Source organism: Gigantopelta aegis, chromosome 6, assembly GCF_016097555.1.
Source record: "Gigantopelta aegis isolate Gae_Host chromosome 6, Gae_host_genome, whole genome shotgun sequence".
Taxonomy (NCBI): Eukaryota; Metazoa; Mollusca; class Gastropoda; order Neomphalida; family Peltospiridae; genus Gigantopelta; species Gigantopelta aegis.
The window spans coordinates 55,275,961-55,296,701 of record NC_054704.1 but is presented as its reverse complement, the minus strand read 5'-3'; the positions used below and the strand labels follow the sequence as shown (position 1 = coordinate 55,296,701).

At 35.3% G+C, this 20,741-nt stretch overlaps 1 protein-coding gene and 1 long non-coding RNA gene across 2 annotated transcripts in view; one reads left to right on the top strand and one right to left on the bottom strand.

Annotated features, from left to right (window-relative positions):
• The window catches only part of LOC121375536, a 138,586-nt gene that overhangs the window by 41,726 nt on the left and 76,119 nt on the right, over window positions 1-20,741 (top strand). The window lies entirely within an intron of this gene.
• On the bottom strand, window positions 18,055-19,689 carry LOC121375537. The gene is made up of 3 exons (XR_005958322.1): window positions 19,357-19,689; window positions 18,575-18,742; window positions 18,055-18,280 (listed from the first exon to the last, which is right to left on the bottom strand). It is a non-coding gene; the product is annotated as an uncharacterized LOC121375537 (long non-coding RNA).

The following is a 20,741-nucleotide window of genomic DNA, read 5'->3' as shown; positions in this document are numbered from 1 at the left end:
AACGGCAGGATAAGGGTTAATACTGGATGCATACAGAATAAAACTAACATTGCAAATGATAAAATTGGTAAGTCTACCATTTCTTAGATACACTAGGAAAGATAATATTCATAACATTTTTTTTTTAAATGTTACTGTTGCACAGATAAATATAGAACCCTTCTTTTCAGTTTTCATTAAAAGAAATTGTTATAACTTATTTACTGGTTTCTATCCAATTAAGGTTCAACCAAGTCTGTCCTGGACCAGTACAAAAGTTAAGTGTTAGTATGAGAGTAAACCTTCTGCCTATTATTAAACAGCAAGGGGTCTTTTGTATGTACTCTCCCACAGATAAGTTAGCACCATGTTGCCCTCAAAATCAAAATGCCTTGCCTTTTATAAATTTATAAGTTGCCCATGTAAAAAGAAGCCTTTAAACACACCTATGTGGATAGTACTACATATTTTCTTTTTTTGAATTAAGTTATGAAATAGATATAGAAAATAAAATGGCCATAAGGTTTTTGTCCTTTTGAAAATTGTATAATGGGAAAAAAGCCCTTATATTTAAAACTGCACATAAAATATGCCCCCAAAATGTCACTTTACCATGCCTTACTTAATTTCTAGGGAAAACACTGTGATGAATGGTATTGTTGGTTTGCATAATGCATTTCTATACATGCAGAGGTTATTTTGGATACCGGTAGTCAACACCTTTATTTAATATCCATAAATAAAATTATTTTCCAAAATAAAATGTTTTTCCTACCTACCTACCCTATATTTTTTCAGCATGTAATAGGAAACAAGTAAAAAAATTTTTTCGGCCTAATCATATGCAGGCGTGATTGAATTTTGAAGTTCATAATTGATTATTTTGTACATGACTGCTACGTTCTCAATGTAAATGTTTTCCATTGCTGTTTATCAGGGCATGGAATTTAGCTCAGTAGGTAGAGCATTCACCCGAGGTGCTTGGGACATAGGATTGAATATTCTTTATGGAATCACTGGTTCCCCCTCCCCCCCATCAAAACATTGCTCCATGACTAGTGTATCAAAGGCCATGGTATGCAACCCCTGCACTATAGCCCATGGCAATCGCCAATGCTGTGGAGTTGTTTAATTCTCCACGGCACTGTTTTGCCTTGCACTATATTCAGTTTGTTTTCAATGGCATGTTTGTTTTGCCGTGGATATTTTTTTAATTGCAGGGGTTGGGTATGTGCCGTCCTGTCTGAGGTATATATACGAATGTAGTTTCTTTTCTCTGAAGACATCTAGTAGACTGTAAGATTAATATTCAGTTGCAAGGTTCAAACGTCATGGTGACACTGATGGTAATTGCCATAACTGATATGAATTATTAAGTGATGTAAGTCACGGGACTTTACTGGGGGCAATGTTTTGCAGCTGAATTGTTTTAGGTTTTAAGTTTTGTGTATTTAAAAAAAAATTATTGGTTTAAAATGCTGTAGGCGAGCTCGAAATTGCCATTGGTGAGCATTTTCCTACAGCAAAAGCCTTTTTTTTTTCTTTTTTCTTTTTTTAGCTTATGTCTAGAATTGCCATTGATGGAAATTTGTTTGTCCCTTTCCTACCAGTGCCACAGGATTGGTAAAGTGGATAATGGGAAAGTGCATACAAAAGGTTTCTTGCTGCTTTAATAAGAGTAGCCTCTGTGGTGGCACCAGGTACCTTTCTCATGCTAGACCAAGTGACAAAACAACCAAATGTTAAACACCAAACAATTCATTGGAAGTAGTTTAAAAAGTTGTTGTCAGACAGATGCCCTTTATCATCATACATCGTGTATTCAGTAGTGATGGAGCATTATGCTTGTGAAAATAATTGAGGACTTGTGTCCTGTAACAAGTGCACAAACTAAGTAGTGTTCATGCAACATTAAACATAAATGTGTTCACAATGCTGTCTGTTGTATTTCACCCCTCGTTGGCTTAAACAGCCAGTTTGTAGTCATTTGTTTAGTCTTAGTACTTGGTAACACGTCGTTACTCTATCCACAAAATACATGTAGCTGTGCTTGAAAATATTCTGCGTCATTGAACAGTTGATCCTTTGCTTTCCTTTTCTTAGCCATTCCCTACCGAAACTGGAGGGGACTATAGGTTTTATCTCTGTCAGTCTGTCTGTAAATCTGTCCATATGACTATCACATAGTTTTCCAGACTTTTTTTTAAAACATTTTTTTTAAACTTTTTTTTTGTAATGCCTCGATCAAGATATTGAGCTTATTTTGTGTGTGTAGCTTTATCATATAGAGTTACAGATTAAGTATGACTTTTGCGAGAAGTGGCCCATTTTTGACAAAGTTATAGCCCTTGAACTTAGGAGATAAGAAAATTTGTTGGGTCCTGGAAGGGAACATGTATTGCTTAGGAGTAGGCCTACTCTCAGAATGCTCGTTGTGGATGGCTGTTATATTTGTTATAAGTTTGACACTACTGTGTCATACTATGAATGTAACAACAGAGAAAGGTTGAAATTTGTAAACAAACAAAGGAACCTTATTGTTTAATACAAATTTGAAGTTGAAAGTTACTACGCATGAAAAGTATTTTCATTCAGTCATGTGTGTGTGATATTGTTTGAAGTAAGTAGGGTTATGATTATTGAAGTGTGTTATTAGTTTACAGATGCTTCCTGCCAAATTTGTAAAAACACATTTATAGTGCACTTTTATTTTATTTATCACTATAAAATACGTAGCATTGTGACTTTGTCATGTTGGTTCTCATGAGAGTAATGATGCTTATCAAAGAAGGGTGTTTCTTGAATTCTTTTTCATAAAAAAATGAAATCTTTAAAAGAAGTCGGTGATTAACTTGGCTGAACTTATTGAACTTGGTTGCTCAATTCTTATCACCAAGTAACCATCAACATTCATTTGACAGTAAGCCTATGTGTGTGAAGATTATTTCTATAGCAGTCTTTCAATAACTGAGATGTTTTGCTGTGCAGTGAATTAAAGGCAAGGTTTTTCCTCTTTGAATGGGTCTTGTTGTTGGGATTAATGGGCATTTCATGCTTGTAATAGATGATCAGAAAGTTGTGACGTTTGGAAGGCAGTCTTAATATGCAGCAGACCTTAAAGTAGGGGGGTAATTTTGAAAATGGGATAATGCCTTTTTTTAAAGTATATTTTATGCTTAAGTGAACAATACTGTTAAGTTGGGTTAATCTCCTCATCCCCATTAAAATAGACCAATGAACTGGACTTTAAATGCTATATTGAGAATAATGATAAAACTGACATAAAAATATATATTACTACGTTCTAAATGAAACACTAGGTTGCGTAACTTTAAAAAAAGGACCATATAAATAATTAAATCATTGTTTCTTTGCATATTACTGTCAAATTATATAGCTTAAATCTCCCACATTATAATTTACATGCACATGCCAATTTCCTAGTCTCCTTTTGATGCAAAATGAGGGTAGATAGAAATAATTAAAACATTTTACAACTTCAATTCATCTATTTTATGTAGTTTCAGTGAATGAATGAATGAAATATTGAATACAATTGCAGCATGAAAAATACATTGGCTATTAAATGTCAACAAAGGTAAATGGATATTATCATAAATTTAATTTTTTTTAGCAAAATGGCAAATAACACCCAGTGTAAACAGCTGTAAAAGAGTTGCATTCATGAAATTTAATATTTGTTTTGTTTAACAACACCATTAGAGCACATTGATTTATTAAACATCAGCTATGTCAAACATATGGTAATTTGTTTACAGATTAAATCGTAGGCTTGTAGGACAAATCAATCACAGACAGACCAATGTCCTCCTCCCCATTCTTTCCAGCCAGTTACCTGATCGGTTATCTCAAAATTAAGTTGAAATTATATTTTAAATACAAAAGAAAACATTTTACAACAAAAAATGTCTTTAATGCTTGCTAAAGTTAACAATATTATAAAAGAACTGAATATCGGCCCCAGTACTGAAACAAAATACAGGGGCGTAGCCAGAAATTTTCTTAGCATTACGCACGTCAAAGGTGTGCCCGAGCAGCGATATTCGGGGGGGGGGGGGGGGGGGGGCCTCCCACTGTGAAACGTTTAAAAATCGGGATGCCTGTAGATGCAATCTCAGCCTTTTCATAGGCATATTTTTTTTATTTTTTTTTGTAATCTGTTTTTTCTAGTCAATTTTAAGAGGATATTTTATAGAACAATTACAGACAGCCTCGACCTAGTCCTGGATTATGTTTTTGCATTACGCACATGCGTATTGTGCATAATGGGTGCTACGCCTTTGAAATATATACATAATCGTTTGGAGGGATTCCTTTTTGCATTTTGCGGTGGCTATGCTACTTTCACTTTATTGATGGTACTTCTATACTACACTGACGTTCCAAATGTGGTTTTTTTGAAAGCTCATTATGCGATGTTGGTATTTTTCAATTTTTGTGACACTTTTGGATTCCTATTTACGCTAAAACTGTTTTTAACATATGTAAAATTTTAGGCAATCCAGTATTATGTCTACATGTATTCCTTTAGAGATAAAATAGCAACAGATAATTTAGCCGTCCCCAGCAGTCTGAGTACATTTCTTTAAAACTTTTGGCTCGACTATACTGAACATTTACTTTAGACTGGTTGCAAATTACAACTGTTGAAATATAACGTTGTTTACTGATTTGCTGCGCATCAAGTTTCTAAAATTCAGTCTAAAACATTTGTCGAAATGCTAGTAGTATGTCTGCGTGAATAAACGTCATGTAATCGTGAACTTTGCAAGTTTTAATTTCTGAATGTTTACAGGTCATGATGTAACCAGTTTGCGGTTCACGTAAATTTAATTTTGCATAACCGACATGCGAACAGAACAGCGGCTTGCGTGAAATATTGTGCCCTGAGTAGCCAATGATTAATAAATCAATGTACTCTTGTGTCGTTGAACAAAACAAACTTTAACTTAGTCCCCATTCTAGGTGGGATCTCACGGAGTTGGTGGAGCACTCTACTCAGGGGCTTGAATAGAACAATCAAATGCTGTAGGTGGACTATTCTTTGATTGCGGTTTTACCTGTTCCAGGCAGTGCCCGATGCCTAGTAGATCAAAGGTTGTGGCATGTGCTGTCCTGTCTATGGGAACATGCCTATAAAAGATCCCTTGCTGCTAATGAAAATGAAAAAAACCCAGCCAGTGCTCACAGGCCATATTATGCTCTTTTGAACTTAGCCTACTATTAAAAGGCTAACATAATAAAAAGAATAACCTATGTTTTTTTTATTTTGGTCCATGTTTTAAAACTATAAACAAATATATATATTTTTAATAATAGTGGCCTCTTAAAACAGGTGTCTGGTATTTATAAGGTTTGATTGTGTTTGAGAAAGTCAGAAAACTGGTACACTGTATTTATATAATAAAAGGATCGATTGTATTTGAGAACGTCAGGCAACTGGTACTCTTTCTCATCCTCAAACATTCCTTGTTCCTAGCCACCACCCACCCCCATCCTCAAACATTCCTTGTCCCCTGCCCCCTCATCCTCAAACATTCCTTGTCCCCTGCCCCTCTCATCCTCAAACATTCCTTTTTTCCAGACCCTCTCTTTTCAAACATTCCTTGTTCCCAGCCCCCCTGATCCTCAAACATTCCTTGGTTTCAGCCCCTCTCATCCTCAAACATTCCTTGTTTTCAACCCCTCTTATCTAGTAGGTGCACAAACTGCGCGCTGTTTTGTTTTACGTTTACTCAGTGAGCTCTTAGTGAGCTCTCTAAACTGACTTTATTGAACATGGACACTGAGTCCAGGTCCACCCATGTGTAGGTTTAGTGCTGCATGGACTAGTAAACATGTGGTTTATTGTGCTGCTGTTCACAAATGGCTTCAATGGTGGGTGTGATCACTTTCGGAGCCTGGCGTTGAATGGACATGATTCGCCTGTATCATGACTAGACATCAGATAGCAGGTGGATTAATACAAGGTGGTATTATTTGGGCTGTTAATTTAGATTGCTAGTTGTCCCTGCTGAAACTGTCTGGCGCTCATAGTGAACCTGTTTACCGTGAATTTGTGCTAGGAGTAATCTGACATTTGCCTTCAGGTTAGACAGGTTGGTTTTGTTTAATTACATAACATATATGCCGAGATGATCTTATCATTATTTACCCAGATGCATGTTGTTGTTGTTATACATTAAACAATGTTTTTATTGTTTCTTTTTTTTTGGTGCTTTTTTTTTTTCATGTGCTTTTTTAATTTGGTTTTGTTTAATTACATAACATGTATGCTGAAATGATCTTATCATTATTTACAAAAAGGCATGTTACCTGTTAAACATTATTTTTCTTTCTTTTTTTCTTTCTTTTTCTATTTTAATTTTAAATGTTATTTAGTTATCAGGGTAATTTTTCCCAATTGAATTAAAAAAATAATGTTTTATAGGAAGAAAGACTAATACTGAAGTGATGTTATTTAAATTTTTCTTATATATTAAATAATAGAAGTGCAATTTAAGCTTAGTAAGTAAAACAGAATATTTTAATAATATTGCAGAAAATTTTAATTGCAGTATTATACTTCAATTTTAAAAGTTTGCTGTTAATAAAATGCATATTTATTTTGTATTATATACTCATTATTTTCAATCCTTGATTTAAATTATAAATTAATAAATTAAAGTAAGGCACAGCTAACCTTAATTAAATACTGTCTATTCCTTTTCTGGCCATATTTTTTCGCAGTTTTAATTTTAATTTTTTTTTTAAAGGTCTGCTGTCTTAGCTTTGTGATGAAATGTTGGGTGAGATTAAAGAAAATTAAATATTATTTAAGGATAATAATTAAAAGAGGATGTTTTTTATTATTACTATTATTTTTATTATAGTAAAGTAGCAAAACAAATTACCATTTCTGATAGAAGTACATGTATGATGTGTTTGGTTTTGTAAATAAATGTATTATTTTTTTTACGGTCCAATTCCAGGGAATATCGGGTCTCGCCACTTGCCACTTAAGGGTATATACTACCAAATCAAATCCCATAGACGACAATAGTAACATTTGTGGCTAAAACTCCTATCTGCAGTGTATCAATCAATATAAACGCCACGGATATAAATACTACCACCCCTCACCCTTAAAGTGAATTAGAAACAATTGGGGTTCAAGCTGCTCATAAAGGGTAGTGTCTTTGACTACCCTAATTCCGCAAAACATTTTAGTACTTCTTTTTTTTACAGGTACCCCGTACATGTATCAAGCACAAGGCTACTTGACACAGTGGTACTAGATGAAATAAAATTGCATTCATTTTTTGCCCAAATGAAACTTCTTTTTTTTTCTTTTTTTTTTTTACAACCAACATACTCACATTTATCACCAATCATAAGACTTGTGGTGTTCACTTCTCTCTCAAAAATTCGGTCCACCTCGAACTTTGACCTAGCTGGAAGTTGTTTGGTTTAGTACTACCTTAAGGGAAGTTACAATGCATCACTCACTACCCATCACTCCCCGAGACTAGTTAAAGGAGAGTAATTTTTTGCTCCCTTTATTATGTGAATTTATATGTTATCAGCATGGTAATCTCTTAAATGACTCCACTTCAGTTAGGAAAGCAAGTAATCACTCCCCTCCGGTTTGGGGCGGGACATAGCCCAGTGGTAAAACACTTGATACATGGTCAGTTTAGGATCGATCCCCATCTGTGGCCCCATTGGGCTATTTCTCGTTCCAGCCAGTGACCACGACTGATGTAACAAAGGCCATGGTATGTACTATCCTTTCTGTGGGATGGTGCATATAAAAGAAAAGAGTAGCTCATGAAGTGGCGACAGTGGGTTTCCTCTCTCTATATCTGTGTGGTCCTTAACCATATGTCTGATGCCATATAACTGTAAATAACATGTGCTGAGTCCGTCGTCAAATGAAATATTTCCTTCCTTCCTTCCTCCATTTTTTTCACAATGAGGTTTAGAATATGAAGATCTATGTTAAAATAACTGAAAATTTGTAAAATGCCAAGTAATAAAAAGTTTGATTCCATATTAAAGTTTCTGCCATATTGGGTTTTTCTTTCTACTTTTTTTTGTATATACCAAAAAGATAGGAATGAATGTTTAATGATGACTGGGCACAAGTTTGAATCGGCTGTTTTGTTTTAAAATATTGGTGGGAAATAGCAACATTTTCAGTCCACAGTCTTGATAGCACATATGACTTACTCCTTTCAAATAGCAACAAGAACTTCTTTCTTTTTTCATATGCTGTTTTTCCCCCACAGTTAAGACAGGATGTAACACTCATGGGGTACTGGTTGGAATGGGATTATCCAAGTATCAAGAACGGTAATTCAGGTTATCAGGAATAAATTGTGTTATTGATACTTCTGTCTTGAGGAATAACTTTCTCTTTTTTTATGGAAAATAGTATCTTCCATACTGTATGGGCACAAAACATTACACAATGGTATTTTTATATATAGTGTCTAATTATAAAGTTACTTTTTTCATGCAGTAGTGTTTTAGGAGTTTCTAGTGGTGAAGTAAACCTTTTATGTGCCATTCCTTTTTAAATATTAAAACAGGTTGTCAAAATAAACTGAGAAGTGGCAAATGTCACTGACTACATAATGACCATGTTGTGGAGATCAGTTACATTGTTTTGGCTAGCTTTACAACATTTAGACATGGAATATGATTCTGTTTTCATGTAGTTGTGTTTCTAAATATAGTACAGGTACATCAGTAAAATTAGTAAAAAAGGCGTAACAGGGCGTCGTCGTAACTTAATCCACCAAGTCAGTAGTGGGTGGGCGTTACCTTAAAATAGCAGTCTCAAATATATTGCTATTTCTCCCTCAGTAGTAGGTCCATCGGTGGGCATTATCTTAAAGTAGCAGTCTCAAATATATTGCTATTTCTTCCTCGGTAGTGAGTCCATCGGTGGACATTATCTTAAAGTAGCAGTATAAAATATATTGCTATTTCTCCCTCGGTAGTGAGTCCATCGGTGGGCATTATCTTAAAGTAGCAGTATAAAATATATTGCTATTTCTCCCTCGGTAGTGAGTCCATCGGTGGGCATTACCTTAAAGTAGCAGTCTCAAATATATTGCTATTTCTCCTGGACATACCATTCCATGATCTACTATGGCATCTGTCTTCAGTGTAGCATTACGAACCTGCGATAACATCTTGCTTTTGAGATCTTTACTGTGCTTTTGTATGTCGTGTTAAGGCAGTTGCTAATAATGAAAACCCACCAGTATATTGAAACTGTTACATGAATGTTTTGAATTGCTAAACAGTTGGGGACAGGGTTTAGCTCAGTCGGTTGAGTGCTCGCATGCATATAGTTCAGCTGATTGGGTTTTTTCTCGTTCCAACCAGTGCACCACAACTGGACAAAGGCTGTGGTATGTGCTTTCCTGTGTGTGGGAAAATGCATATAAAAGATCCCTTGCTACATTAGGAAAAATGTAGCGGGTTTCCTCTGATGACGAGTCATAATTACCATATGTTTGACATCCAATAGCCGATGATTGATTAATCAGTGTACTCTAGTGGTGTTGTTAAACAAAAACAAACTTTGGTAAACAGTTATGGAAAAACAAAATTGCAACTTTAATTATATTATTATATTTATTACCATATGACATTAATTTACAGCTATTTTTAAAGTTGATCGTGATTTAATTGTTTCATTAAAGTTTAAAACTACTATCCACTAAGAAAGAAAGAAGTGTTTTATTTAACGACACACTCAACACATTTTATTTATGGTTATATGGCATCAGACATATGGTTAAGAAACACACAGATAATAAGAGAGAAAACCCAACAGTAGCACATGTGGCTAAAACTCTCAACATTTCAATCAACATATATGCTATGGAATTATAAATACTACCACCCCTCACCCGTCAAAAGTAAATAAGAAAAAATCGGGTGAAGCTGCTCATTTCTGACATAATAGGAAGTACCTTTGACTACAATAGTTCCAGGCAAAAAATGTTATCATATTTTTACAACTAGTATATTGAAGAATTTGTTGTCATAGTATAAAGTGCATAATTACCTATTTGTTGGAAAAAACAAATCATGTCTAACATTGTTATTTCAATACATAATTGAGAGAAATGGAGAGAGAAAAACTGCTGTTGTAACAGTCTACTACTATCAATCTGGCAACAAGGGATCTGTTGTATGAATTTCCCCATAGACAGGACTACATACCACAACCTTTGCTGTACCAGCTGTGGGACACTGTTTGGGATAGGGGTGGGGGGTACCCGTCCATATAGTCCAGTGCTCTACTGAGCAACATTCCACCCTGACAGTATTGTAATAACTATATGTTGAATATCGAAATGGTTTTGGTTTAATTGTGTTGGAGTATTATTAAAAAAGAACAAGAAAACATTCCTTTCCTTTATTTTTTTACTTGTCACTTAATTATAAAAAAAAAAATAAAAAAAAAAAAAATATATATATATATATAATATATTTTTTATTTTATTTATTTTTTAGATGGAGGAGGGTTATGTACGTTCCTGTGTTAAAGTTCATGTCATTGTTTTTTGTTACAATTCTAAATCACAATTTGTTTTCATTGATAGAACTGGACTACTCTTTAAAAACCCCACACAAAACTGATAAAGTTTCTTGTTAGCAGTGGCAGAGCATCTGCTGTTTGAACATTGTTGATCCATGAACTTTAACATTAATTAAAACCACACGAAGTATTGGGACAACTTCCAAATTAAACTGTTTTTGGATTGTCTGCATAGCATTGTCCATGCAGTCCACTGGCCATGTTAGGAAGAGCAGTAATTAATAGGCTTGCTGGTAGTATCTGCATAGAGGTACACGTAGCAGTATACCAGATAACATTTTGTGTTGCTGTGCATTTGAGTTTTAAATTCTGCCATGGTTGTCATTGGTGACAGTACTTGCTATAAGTGTTGTTTCATCTGTTCAGGAAAGTTAGTTTGTTTTGTTTAACAACACCACTAGAACACATTAATTTATTAATCATTGGCTATTGGATGTCAAACATTTGGTAATTTTGACATAGTCTAAGAGAGGAAACCCGCTGATTTTTTATTAGTAACAAGGGATCTTTTATATGCACAATCCCACAGACAGGATAACACATACCACAGCCTTCGATATATCAGTCGTGGTGCACTGGCTGGAATGAGAAATTGCCCAATGGGCCCACCGGCGGGTATTGATCCCAAGCCGACCTCACATCAAGCTATGCTTTACCACTGGGCTACATCCCACCCCCTGTTCAGTAAGGTCCCTAAATTAAATTGATTTAAACTAGTATATACAAGTAACTGTTGTGCTTGAGATGTGTGTTGGTTGCACTAAACCAATTAATTTCCGGCTGGATCGAAGTTCGAGGTGCACCAAACTTTTGATAGAGAAATTAACACCACAAGTCCTGTTTATAAATATGAGTGTGTTGGTTGTAAAAAAAATTACTTTCATCTGGGCTAAAAATGTATGCAGTTTTATTTGATGTAGAACCACCGTGTCAAATAGCCTTGTGCTTGGAACATGTATGGGGGTACCTGTAAAAAAAAGTACTCAAATTTTGTGTGAAACTATGGGTGCTGTAGAAACATCTGGTTATACCAAAAATGAGCCATGAAAGGTACCATTTTCTGAAGTTAATACTTTAAGGGTAGGGGTTGTAGTACTGATATTTATAGGTCATAGTTTGGTTGATATAGTGTTTTTAAACACAAACGTTAACATGGTCGCCTATGGGATTTTAATTGGTATAGTCCGACCTATAGGATGACAATTTAGGTGGGGGTTTTGGAACTAGAGTAATCACCTGAAGATACTGAGTTGAAATTTTGTATATAGTTTTATCATGAACAGATAGAGATCAGGTTTGAGCTTCTTGGGAGTTTACCCATTTCTGACGGAGTTATGGTCCTTGAACTTGGAAAATATTACGACCATCTCACATGCGCTTTTTAATTTAAAGAAGAAAAAAAAATTGCAATGCCTCGAGATATTGAGCTGGAATTTTGCATATGTTGTGAAAAAACGTGAACCTGGTTAACCCATAAACGGGTCTATTTCCGTTGGACTTGTTTTTAAGGAATCTGCATACTATTGAACCCTGGCATCAAAATACTTTTATTGAATTGAGAAAACCTTCCCAAAAACTAAGTGCACAAATGAGGAAAAGACAAGTACACATTTGTAATATTTTTATACGTTGTACATAGGGAAATAAACACTCAACCGCCATTTTGCACTGTGCGCACTGTTAAATGGCGTGTAATATTAAACAACCTAAATAAAAATTTTACACCGCTGTCATTGTCAGTCTTGTTGGTTAAGTGTTTTGGTGACATCAAGTGACACATGTTACTCTTGAAAAACAATAGCCTGGTTTATGGAAGTAGCTGGAAAATGTCAACGTTAGACTACGACATGCATTTAATCTCTTCACAACACAAAATGGCATGGATATTAACATTTGAGGAGTGCAGGTGCAAAACCCAGCAAGTCCATCTGACTTCGTTTGTTTTAAAATGAAGATTTTTACCTGATGGTAATTTTAATTCTCACTAATTCCACTTTTCGTGTCATGAAATGGTTATGGAGCAATGTAAAAATATATTAATGTAAAAAATGAACCTTTATTTAAAAACTTGGTAATTACCAAAATGTGATTGATTTTTCTGCAAAACCAAGTAAGTCCACCTTCGGTTTCTTTGCAAAACTCAGTAAGTCCATTTCTGGAGACTAGTGTATGCAAATGTTGCAGAATCAAACAACAGACAATTAGAAACATCTTAAAAGTGAAGGTTAATTAAATATTTACAAAATAAGAACTTTACTTGTCCATGGATATACCAAAGTTTGGTAGTTGCTGGCCTATTGTTCCTAGCCTTCACAAAGTGTTAAAACTGACACTTATTTAAAACGATTGTGCCATCCCAGTGTAATAACAATGACAGTAACATACTCACTCTAGAATTATAATTTTAGAAAGTGACTGGAAAATATTGCCAGTTGGGGCACAACACAACATACTCCATCCCTCATTGGAAGTCATCAAAAGATTACACGAAAGTTGTCAGTTAGTCATCTCGCCCCCTCCCCAATTTAAACACACATCCATCGATTTATTGAAATTGGGCTAGTGAGTGTTAAAGTAATTTTTCACAATATTGAACAAACGGGCACACCACATAATTCCTGGTCTCATGTGTGCATGTTACACGAGGAATCAAACCATCACCACTGTAGCGAGCTGTTTTGGCTATAGAACGGGCCGAACTTCGTGGCCGACGTCGTTTATGCTTTCCTGTTGGTGATAACATCACAGGTTCGTCAACTACATCATAAGTTTCCATAACTAGCGTGGATAAATTGGCCAAAATCTGAAGGAATTATACGAATTCAGCACGCAAAAATACTTATCATGGGCGCGGCCATCTTATGTGTCATGTGATCTGATGCGCACATGTGATTGGTGGTCTACAAACTACCTGGTTCTGCAGACAAACTCAGATGGTGTTTACGAGGTTCTGCAAAGAAATCATATTTTAGCTTGGATTTAGAGTGGGATTAACAGGTTTTTGAAGCAAAATGTATTTGCTCATCGGGTACCAGGGACTCAGAAGGTTTGTCTCCAACGGTTATCTCAATTTTCATGGATGTGGCGTTTACGAGGTTTTGCACCTGAACTCCTCATTTGTTATTGATTTTGACAATAAAGTGAACAAGGTAAAACATATTTCATCAAATTGATCGTACATTACAATGTGCGTGTGCAGAAATAATTTCCCGTCAATAGTCCGGTTCACAGTTACTCCTGCAAGGATATAGCTTTATTGTGTTTACTTACGGATCACTTTTTTTTATTTAATATACATTTATGTATGCATTTCAGACGCTGTGTATTAATTAATTTCAAAATTAAATTTCAAAAGAAATTAATTTAATTTGTTTTAGTGTTTAAATTAATTGTGAAAGTTACATCACAAATTATTTCTGTTGGATAAGACATTTAATTCTGAATTCTTGGTTATACCTGTAAGTTAGGAAAGGTTGAACATTTGCAGTTGTTTTACAACATTGTCACCAATGGTCATGTATTTGTCGTTAGGAAGCCTGTAGATATTTGAGATAATTTATTCATTAGTAAGTTGTGTTGTATATTGGTTTTATTATTTAGTTTTATATTGATCACATTACACTTGGTTTATTAGATCTGTTTATAACAACATATGGTGTGTAGTGCGTGTGTGTGGGTGGGTTGTGTAAATGTGCATGTGTATTTAAAATATATTACCAGATTGCTTGGTTACTAAGGTTTCAATTCACACAGTACAAAAGGTAGGTACATGTATATTGTGCTTAAAATATTAATATGTATCTGGTAATAAACTAGTAGTATTGTGTGGACACCTGCAGTTGTATGGACTGATTTTCACAACGTTATTGGCTTATTGTGATGGTCATACTAGTTGGCATGGCATTTCAGGTTTGTAGGGGGTGGGACGTAGCTCAGTGGTACAGCGCTCGCCTGATGCACGATCGATCTAGGATCGACTCCCGTCGGTGGGCCCATTGGGCTATTCTTGTTCCAGCCAGTGCTCCACAACTGATGTGACACAGGCCGTAGTTTGTACTATCCTGTCTGTGGGATGGTGCATATGACAGTGATACAAACGAGCTGAATTTTTCACTAATCCACCGGACAAATAAGTCTAGAAATCTACTTGTCCATTAATATTTTCAGTTAAATTGTCTAGATAAATGTTACTTTTTATTCAAGTACAATTAAGGACCACATTTTTGAGTGGTCAAAATGAAACTGCATTGAAAATTTTTACTTGTCCACTGGACAACTATTGAGGTACATTTTGCTTGTCGGAGCAGATTTTCACTTGTCAGGACAAAACGGACAAGTGCTTATTTCAAACACTGTATGAATGATCCCTTGTTGCTAATTAAAAAGAGTAGCCCATGAAGTGGCGACAGTGGGTTTCCTCTCTCAATATCTGTGTGGTTCTTAACCATATGTCCGACACCATATATCCGTACATAAAATGTGTTTGTGTCGTTTAAAACATTTCCCTGCTTCGCTCAGGTTTGTTCAAATGATTTTGAAAGTTTTATTTTTAAAGAGACTGACGTGAGTTTGCTGCCGTTTTGAGATGTTTCCAACTAATAAAATATTTTAATAACTCAAATTCTATACTTAATATAGTTTTTTGATGAAAATATCCATGTCTATCAATGTGTTTCGGGTCATCTAATACTTCCTAGTAGCCACAACTGGATTTGGTCCCCCAATAATTTTTTATGTACGAAAAAATAATATCTTTGGAAATAAAATGATGTTTAACTTAATAAAAACAATAAGATGATCAGAAACACTTAATGTACAGTTACAAATATGGTGGTTAAGCCATTGGTAGGTACTGGGTTCGCAGCCTGGTATCGACCCCGACCCAGAGTGAGTTTTAACAACTCAATGGATAGGTATAACACCACTACATTCTCTTCTTTCTCATTAACCACTAACCCATTATCCTGGACAGAGCCCAGATAGCTGAGGTGTGTGTGCCCAGGACAGTGTGCTTGAACCTTAATTGGATATAAGCATGACAGGAAGTCAAAATGAAATGCAGGAAAATTTATTTAATATTGTATTTTAATTATTAAAACATCCGTCGGTCAACAAACATGTTAACAATGACAAGAAACTCAGGACCTCATTCCAGTGCACCGCGACTGGTATATTGAAGGCTGTGGTATGTATTATCCTGTCTTTGTGATGGGCCATATGAACGATCCTTGCTACTAAAGAAAATGTAGTGGGTTTCCTCTCTAAGACTACATGTCAAAATGTAGTTTGTTTAATATCCAATAGCCGATGATTAATAATCAATGTGCTCTAGTGGTGTCGTTAAACAAAACAAACTAACACACTTGGGGATAGGTCCTTTAACCACATGGCAGCCGCTTTAAATATTACATTTCATTTCAACTTGTTTTCGTGCTTATATCCAAGTAAGGTTCAAGCATGCTGTCTGGGGCACATACCTCGACTATCTGGGCTCTTTGTCCAGTACAGTGGGTTAGTTGTTAGTGAGAGAGAAGAGGATGTAGTGGTGGTACACCTACTCATGAGTCATTAAAACTGACTCTGGCTGCGAACCCTGTATCTACCAGCCTTATGTCGAATGGAAATAACATTGTGACAACAGATTTGTTCTCAAACCCACATACTAGCTATGTTGTGTGCCCATGGCAGCATGCTTGAACTTCAGTTTGGTATAAGCCAGGTGCGCTGTGTTATTAACATTGGTAAATATGCTGTATTACATTAACATGGACAATCAATGAAACGTAAATACGTATGGTGTGCAAATGGGCATTTCATCGCATCTAGAGGCTTTGAAACAGCTGGTTGAATCCAGCATTAATATAAATAAGTGTAAACTTTATCGTCCAAATATTGCATCAATCAATGTACATGCAGATAAATGTTTTTGGCTTGTATGTAAGTCGATAAAAATATTTTTGATCGAGTGTCCATTGTCTTTCTACAAGTTAATTTTGATTAAACTTCATTTGCTCTACAATGGCACAGTATATCAGTTACAAATTATGCTATGCTCTGTACTGTCTAAATGTTTTATTAAACTTGTCCTGTCTTAACTTTGATTAAACTGCACATGCTCTACAACTGTTGTATCTGGTATATTCTGTCCTAAAATGTTGATTAAACTAGGTACCAGCAGCCAAATGTTTTTAAAGTGTATCTTTGTATTAAAACACTTTATTATGAAATGTATTGATACAACAAGCCTATTACAAAAATAATTTTGAAGATATCTTTATAACTTTTAAAGTTATAGCGTTTTCCGTATTTTGGACGCGAAAACTCATAATTATCTGAACAAGATAAGCTTTTTAGGCCAAATTAATTCATATAACCAAAGTTATAATATTTATTCTCTTGATACTGTTTTACTGTATGCACACCAGTGATTACACAATTTTAAAAGAATGTTGCTCTTGTAACACTGAATTTATACTACAGACTGACAAAAATCACATATTTAACAGTATAAAATATTTATAATTTTTGAAATGTGATTTTGGGCCCTTTTTGGAAGGTCATTATTTATAACATTGATTGCTGACACAGACATTTTTGTAATTTATATGTCAAAGAGGTAGCATAATTACTATCTATTTTTTTCCAAATGTGTGTGAATATAAATTAAAAAAATTACAACCTCTGAAAGGTATAAACAATCTTCAAACTGACGGGACGTAAAAATCGTACGAAAAACTACATAATTTTGCCAACTTTAAAAGCCTATATTTTGAAAAGTATTCAAGCTATCACAATAAAATTTGGAATGGTGATAAAGCAAGTGCAGCTGAGCCCATTTCAACAAGAATAAAGCTCAACTGTTAATAAGTATAAAGTATACACACTTTTAAAAATACAATTTTTAGCAGATTTTCTCCATCACATAAAAAGTTATGATCATTCCGATTCGAAATATTGTTCACGGGTGATGAAACAAAAGTTATTACTCTTGTATATCTGCATGATTCAAAATAATTTTTTTTTTTTTTTTTCAGCTTCAAAGTTCAGGCCGTTAAATATATTGCAATGGTAATGTAGCATGTCCAAATTAGTGCACACATTCAATCCTATACACAGAATAATCTCTTGTATTGATTGTACATTTCCTCCAACAAACAATCTTCTACAGACCACACACTGCCATTAGTTGTACACATGTTGAAGCCTGAGTGTATAACATACTCTGCAGAAATGACATCCTCATCATCTAATAACTGGTTCAACAAAGGCCATGGTTTGTGCTATCCTGCCTGTGGGAAGCGCAAATAAAAGATCCCTTGCTGCCTATCGGAAGAGTAGCCCATGTAGTGGCGACAGCGGGTTTCCTCTCAAAACCTGTGTGGTCCTGAACCATATGTCTGACGCCATATAACCATAAATAAAATGTGTTGAGTGCGTCGTTAAATAAAACACTTCTTTCTTTCTTTTCCTCATCATCTACTGTTGGCCATCTCTAAACACCTTTTTTCACACCACACTTTTGCATAAACTGAACAAGAGCAATGGATTCCGAATTAACTCTGGTAACTTCTCCAACATGAAAGTCATCATCATAATAGACAGCAACTCTCATTCCCTGGTTGGAAAACTGAAATCGCCCCATTTCTTCAGCATCATTCGGTTCAGCAGTAGACTCCACTGAAGAAGAGTAATTCAACAACATTTTATTATCTAGCACAATTTGGTTTGGAAAGTTTGTGATAGCTGCATGTAAATTGGATAACTTTCTATTTATAAGTAATATTACAAAAGTTATTAAGTTGTCAAAAAAAAAAAAACCACCCCCAAAAACCCAACAAATTAAAATGAAGAATAAAAACATTGTTTAAAAATTATAACAATTTTTTTTTCAATAAATTTTTAATAGTTGTAATTTGTATAAACACATTATTATGACAATAGCTGCATCAGTGGCATGATAAATATACTCACTGTTATTAGAAAGTGCAGCTAGAGGTTCATCATCCTCATCATGGTCATAATTCGAGATTGCTTCATCTTCACAGTCACTGGTTTCTTGTGGATTGTCTTGGTTACTTAGACTATTCTGTTGGACAAGGTTTTCACGCGGATGCTCTTCATCCGAAATGTCTGAAAAAACTATTTTAAAAACACATTACTACAAATGTCAATAATATGTTTACATTTATACAGTACTTGTTATGGTTAGGCTACTAGTGGCATATTTTTGTGTCATTGTCTAAGGAATTAATTTATATTGTTTTCAGCCATGTTAATCAAATTACTGAAGCTGTCAAAAAAAAAAAAGAAGAAGAATATAACATGTTTATTTCTTCTGCAAAAGAATCAAGACATAGAATGGAAATATCTAAATAGTCAGGGCTTCTAGATTATGATAGCCCCACTCCCATGGCTATTGATATTCAATTTTGGGCTAGTAAATAACTACTATTGACATGTCAGACAGGGCTTCTAGATTATGATAGCCCCACTCCCATGGCTATTGATATTCAATTTTGGGCTAGTAAATAACTAGTATTAAGTGTTAAGTGTTTTAAGCTCTATCTCCCTCTTTATGTGACATATTTGATTATTACTATTACTTAGTAAAATTGTATTGACTTAAAAGTAAAGTAGGGCTAGTATTTTTAATTGTGGCGTGTATATTTCTAAAATCACAGATCCCATGGCTGGTGGATTTGATAAACATTCTAGAAACCCTGAAATTAGTTTACATGACAAAATTAACTTACTTTGTGTGTCATCTAGGAACTGTTTCAAAATGGCTCCTCCAATTTCCCCGTACGTTTCAGCTGTCGACTCTTTATTACCATGACCACCTGCTGATAACGAATCTCTGCCTTGATGGTTTCAATCATGTATTTTCTCCGTCCTCTAACTGGGATTGTATCCATCAGTGCATCTACATCATGAGATGTCAGACACGGTCCATCGTGTTTTTTAACAGCACTAACTGCCTCATGTTTTCTGCGCAGTACATCTTGTTCTCGCTTTTCCATTTTAAGTTTATTTTCTTCCAAAACTGCTTTTCTTTTATGAACAACATCTAGTTGCATCTGCTTGTGTTTCTCCCGCAGGACAGGTGCCTTCTTTGAAGAATTCTCCAAGAGTTGCAGTTGTTCAATTTCAGATTTATTTCTAAACCACACAGATATTGTTTTGTTGCGTTTTAGCATGTTCATTGTTGAGTGGTAATGGAGTGATGCATTTCTTCGTTAGAAAATGCTGAAATCTAAGTCACCGAAACAGGCTTCACCAATCAGATTTGTAAGCATACAGTGATCCATTTTGTTTCTGATCTCTGCATCTTGGATGTCGTAGTATCTACCACCTTCAAGGAAATCACAAAGTTGACGTTCAGTTACCGTTATGAAATCACTGCAGACTTGTTCCAGAGTGGACTTGACAGTCTTGACCTGGTCGACTGGCAGATCAAATAACGACCTGAACTCTTCTGTTTCCTGCAGTCCAAAGTTTGCAAACATAGGACTCATCTCTCTGGTTAGAAGAGGCGTCGCATCTTCTGCCCATTCTTTGAAGGAAGATAGCATGTTTTCCACATACTTGTAAAAATCCAAGTACTTTGTCCTGCTGTTTATAAGCTGCCAGTATGGTGCAGTGACTCTGAAATATAGTATTCCGACAGCAACAAGAAACTGATCAATACGGTCACGTTTGCAGTCAGCATACACACTTTGGAGCTTCATGTTGCCATGTGGGTGGTAGTTTTGAAAAAAGTCATCAATACCTTGTGTGTGGTGATGTAGCACGGCACCAGCGTGGAAAAAGTTATTGAACCGATTGGAACGATAACTGGCGATATAGGAATGTTTATCTGTCATATGGCAGTAAGCATCCCAAGCATCCCTGCATCCATTTTTTTCGTCACCTCGAGGCCCAAGGCTGTCACAAGCAGTCCGAATGTATCTGGATGTCGAGTTTTCTGTGGAACTCCGAAATCTGGCTGTAATGTGAGAAACGTTATCACGTCCAAGCACTTCACCCAGATCCTTTTCTACAGTTGAGAGTGTTTTTTCTGCTCATGAACTCAGTCCCAGCAAGAAATGGGCATTGCAGTGTAGAAATTCCAAATTGTCAGATTTACCCAAGACCTGTT